This window comes from Parasteatoda tepidariorum, chromosome 4 (assembly GCF_982258835.1).
Source record: "Parasteatoda tepidariorum strain Cologne lab strain chromosome 4, Ptep-v5.0, whole genome shotgun sequence".
In the NCBI taxonomy this organism is placed as follows: Eukaryota; Metazoa; Arthropoda; class Arachnida; order Araneae; family Theridiidae; genus Parasteatoda; species Parasteatoda tepidariorum.
In genome coordinates this window covers 59,859,921-59,865,754 of record NC_141758.1, presented here as the reverse complement: position 1 = coordinate 59,865,754, position 5,834 = coordinate 59,859,921, and positions in this window count along the sequence as shown.

The following is a 5,834-nucleotide window of genomic DNA, read 5'->3' as shown; positions in this document are numbered from 1 at the left end:
TACTTTATGTTACATTATTTTATGTTATGAAAACTGTTATAAAGACCACTGCTTTAACTAATAAAAATATTTTAATGATAATTTTCTTTTACAGATAAATCCTTTTGTACCAATACTCCTCCAAAATATAGACCTCAGCCAAAAGTACTTCATCAATGCCCTATTTGTGAGTTTAGTACTCATAGGAGGTCGGATTTTACAAGACATATGCTAATTCATACTGGAGAGCGCCCATACAAATGTGTGCAGTGTGGTAAATGTTTTAATCAAAAGTCGCATCTGAAAATGCATACTATAGTTCATTCTGTTAAATACTCATTACTAAAGTAATGAAGGGGAGTTATATGTTCAATATTTTAAAACACTAAATAGTACTTGAATCAATCATGTTTTCACTAAAATTGTCTTAGTGCAGTATTTTAAGGGGAGAAAAAATTACCATTCAAATTTCTCTCTTTTTACTTTAGGTCCCTTTTTAAACATGTGACCTTAGAAAATCGTATTGAAGTTAATCAATATTAAAAATTGTGTTAAGTATAAATTTTCTAAGTTTCAAGCTCTTCCAGGAAATCAGCAGGAAAATAAACTGCCCATTTTTTTTAATTAAGAAAGTTTTTATGTGTTACTATAGACATATATATATATAAATTGATACTTTTATTCCGTAAATTCATTAAAATTTCTATGAAATATTTTGTCAAAATTGTAAGATAAAATTAAAGCTGAAAATTTCAACGCCATATTTTCCTTTTTTTTTCTTTCAAGATGAGATAAGGTATATACCGAGTAAAATAAATTTTTTATTGCTGTAACTATTACATAACACAGTTTTTTCTTTTGTTAATTGTTATCATTTAATCATTTAAAATTCCATAATACAGATAATGTATTTCATTAAAAATACAGTAATTTACAGTTCTCTTGGAAATTAAAATGACAAATATTCTGTAATGTATACAAATAGTTTTAGTTGTAAAGGAATATAGATAAATCCTGAATGTTTAATTTGCTAAATTGTGTCTGTTAAATTAGTATATAAACTTTTTCACTGTTTTATGTAATATCAAATATAATAGGAATGTTATACTTTATAAAGATTTAATAAGAGTTGAAGAATACTGGTGCTTAAATGTTATACTTTTTTTGGAATAGTTATCCAAAAATGTCAGTTTTGTGAATGAAATAATGTCTTAATTTAATGTGTTTTTTTGTTACAATGTATCTTGCTTATGTTAATTAGTAAAGCGTAATTTTTTTTCATTATCTTTTACAGAATTTTCTAATGTTCATATTTAATGTGTAAGTTTAAATAAGATATGACTTGTTCTGGTCTTTGAGTGTTGTCTTCACTTCTTTAAACAGGTGTTGCTTCAAGTTTAATCAGTTTAATGATATCTTATAATATCTTAATTTCAAGTGCTATTTTGTGCAAATAAAAAATCAGTATTCGTTATAATTTTATTATCTTTTACAAATGTTAAAGAAATTCTAGAAAAAATGGTCTAATGTGTATTGAATTTCATTTTTCATATGTGTGTTGTTTTAATTACATAACCTGAAAAATTTTGTTTAAGTTAAAAAAGCAGTTAAGCCACATTAAAGAACTGAAAAATGTCTTATCTTGTTGGAGAATGCTAATTAACCGTTCAAAATGGTTCTGCATGTGGAAAACCATACTCAAACGATCTTGCACATAGAAAATGTCAATTTTTTTTGCGCTGAAACATCCATGCAACTAGAATTTTAAAAAAAGAAGAAAAATCATACTACAATTTTTTTAATGAATAATGGGGAGGGAGAGGAGAAATAAACCACTACAGTTGTTTAAAAAAATGTGCACTTTTGGTAGCAGTGAAAAATATATCAAAACAGTCAGTGGGGTAATAATCGGCTACATTTTCTTTGTAGCTGTATTTTTGATGATAAAAATTTAAATCTTGTTTATTTATCTTTTTATTGCTGTCAGACAATATAACTATTAATCAGAAATTATTGCTATTTTGAATTTAAAAAAATAGTGTTTTACGATAAAGTTGTTCAATGTATATGCATAATGATTCAACCAAATGCTAACCTATTACCAACATCAAAATTGTCATGTATGATGTTATAGATTTGAAAAACAAGTGTTTATTTTCATGAAAGTGGGAACTTTTTTGGAGGAGTAAAAAATTAGATTTCTTAAAATAATTAATAATTTTTCATTGCAAAGTTCAATTGATATATTTATAAAAAGTTACTCACAGTTTCAAAATATTTGGGAGAAAACTAATTTCATGAAGTGAATTCTGTCTCTGCCATTTTTATAATTTCATTGGACATTTTTTTTAAGCTTTTCTGACAATGCCTTGTAATTTGGTCTAGATTTCATTCAGCTTCATGTGCATCTATAAAATAACACTCTTCAACTGAAAATACTATGCATATCAGCATAATTTTACAGTTGTTAATTAAGTAGACCAGACCAGAAGCTTTCTGTGTAAATCTTTAAAAATTCGTATAATACAAATTTTGGGAAAGATTTCCTGTTATTTGGCTGTTTAATCTTTATTTTCACTTTCCAAGTAATCACAGCTCTCAAAATAATTTACATTTAAAATATCAGCTGTCATAAATGTATATTTGTTTATATTATGAATAAATTTGTAATCATGTAATTACTGTACTAAATAAATGTTTATTATGAGAAAATGTTTTTATTTTTAAATCTCTATTGTGCTTAATTAAATATAATCATTCCTTTTAAATATAATGATCCATTGTATAATGATCCTTTCTTAATCATACCTTTAAAACCATTGTATAATCATCTTTTCATGACACTCCCTATTCATTCCTTTAAATCAATTATACTGATTCAACTAAGTTTTATTTATTTATTGCTTTAAAATAGTTAATTTCTTACATTCATTGTCACTAAATCTATTTAGAAAATTTGAATCCTTGTTATTATATTTGTGAATTTTAGGGGGGGGGGGGTGGAGGAAGGCTTCCAGACAGTTTTTTTTTTAAATTTTAAAATTGAGTTTTTTTTAGATAAAATTTAGATCTTTTGCAGCATATATTTTTGGTCAAAGCAAAAGATATTGATGCTGATTAGTTTAAAAGCAATTATTTATTTTAAAGAAATGTTTAAAAAATTAATTAACATATAAAAACATATATTATAAACATATATTATAATTATATAATATTAACATATATAAGTCACTATACATATAAAACGGAATTTCTAATATTTGAACCTAAATTTTTTCTTAACTTGAAAATCTCAATTTTACTTACCGTATATTCCGGCGTATAACGCTCACTTTTAATGCAAAAAATAACATTGGAATTTACGGATGCGCGGTATACGCCGAATATAAAAAATTATAGATTAAAAAAATTTCAATTTAGAAAAATACTTTTATTTTAAAGAAATAACATACCTATATACTTTATTGATTTTCGTTATTACATAAATAGTTCATTATATTCGTCTTCCGTTATTTCTTCAGGCACGTCATCACAATCTGTTTCGTCTTCATCATCTGTGTTACCTTCATCCATGAATTAACAGTCATCTTCTGATCCGTCAAGATTATTTGAAATGCTGCATTTTTTAATGATTTTCTAACCATCTCAGGCTTAATTTCATCCCATGCTTTTAATATCCATTCGCACACTGTTTCTAAACTTGCATGACGCATGCATATGCCCTCCTTTCTTAAAGGTTTTCTCGCCCTCCAACATCCAAGTGTTCCACTGTTTTTTTAAATTGGCTTTAAAAGCAGAAGTCCAATGGCTGAACTAATGGTGTCAATCCGCCCGTAATAACTGCCACATCGGTGTTACATTCTTTTAACAATTTTTTTTGCATTATCTGTAAGGTGGGACCTAAACATGTCCCACACTAAAAGGCTTTCTGGTTTTCTATAGATACTAGATGAGATATTGCACATGTACAATCCAAATTTTCATGCTCGTTATACGAAGAGTATATCTTAAAATTTAAAAAAAAGTTATTAGAAATTACGGGTGCGCGTTATACGCCGGGACGCGATATGCGCCGGAATATACGGTAGTAAGATTTGATATTATTACTACTTTAAGATTTTTAAATAGAAATTCAGTTTTTGGAAAATGTAATTAATTGAAAACTTGCTAAAAAGCAGAGTTTAAAAAAAGGAATACCCTATCTCAAGTAAATAGTGCATAAAATTCTTTTTCAATAATTTTTTACAAAATATCTGACCTACTAAATCTTAATTATTCGCTTTCAATTTATTAAGAATAAAAACCTTGTTGATAAAAAGGAAAAAAAGAAAACTAATGTATAGATTCAAATATATTATTTTAAAATAGTTAAAAATTATATACAAGTTTCAATTCCTCATTAGAACATCAACTTCAATGTAGAAATATGGTTATGAAAATATGAGTCGAAGGGTATGAAGTACAAGTGAGTTGTATTAACTCTATTATATTTTTTTCAGCTGACTACTGGATTTTGCTAGTTTATTCATGTCTACTCTTGCTTTTGAAATTTCGAGTCAAAAAAGTTTGAGAAATTCCCTAATAGCAAATTTTCTGACAAAAATATCAATGTAGATTTTTGAAGTTTATTTGCTGTCTGAGCATTTAAATAAACATTAGTACTTAATAACTGTAATGATGTAATTATTTACAGTAAACAACTTGATGTTTTCCTCTGAAAAATATTCTGACATTTAAAGTTATTTTTTGTTTAGAATTCCCTCATTTTAAATTAATTAAAAATTCTTGAAACCATCAATTACATATCTATTGCTATTCAAAATTTCAAATTCAGCATTTTAGATTTCAGAATTTTGAAAGCATTTCATAATTAAGTTCATTCATTTTCTATTATAATTGGAAAATATTTCAGTCTCTTAAAACTTATAAAGTGTAATTAAGTTTTTGTATATTGACTATGTCTAAAATATTTCGTATATTATGCAATAGTCACAATAAAAGGATTTTGTGCTGTAAAATTTATTAAATTTTTCCTTTCTATGTTTACAGTTATGCTTAATATCTGAGCAGCTGTTTTTAAGAATGTTTAACACAAGCTTAAAACTTACAAAATTTACTATTTTAAATTTTGTAATTTGAAAGTTTATGTTCAATGTTTAAAGAAATAAATTTATTATTATTTATGCTTTAAAGATTGATCATTATTATGTAATCTGTTTATTATTTACAGATTAAATAATGTATCATTCGAGTCTAAGATAGAACAAAGAAATATTTCACCCGCTTTAAAAAAAGTTAGCTATAACAATAAATTAAATTTATTTTTCATTTAACGTTGCTAGTAATAATTTTTTTCAGGGTTTCTTAAACATTTTCTATTAAGGAACGTTTTTTATTACTTACACTGCAATGATTTGTTGAAAACACAGATGAAGATCATATGTTCAAGAAAGTTATATTATAAAGAAAATTTTACTATAAAGGCTTTATCAATCTCCAAATAATCAGCATTTTTATATTTTCTGTGTGACCGTATTTGTGGTCACAATTTACAGTTTAGGAAACTCTAAACAGTTTTTCTGAACAAGAAGGGAAAGTTGAATCTTTAGTAGTTAATGTTACACGTCGAAAGAATTTTTTGTTTGTTCACAAATAAATGGATAAATTTCTTAAATTAAACTTACCAAGTTTTTTAAATCTTTTTTTCGTTTTTGTTAATGATATTTTTTCACTGTAATAATTTTTTTTAGTTGCTCTTAACTTTTTAATTTTTTTAAAATTGTTTCTAAGTTTAAGAAAGTTATTCTATTTTATTTGCAATTGGTAGTTAAGCTATTAAGTATAGATTAAAAGCT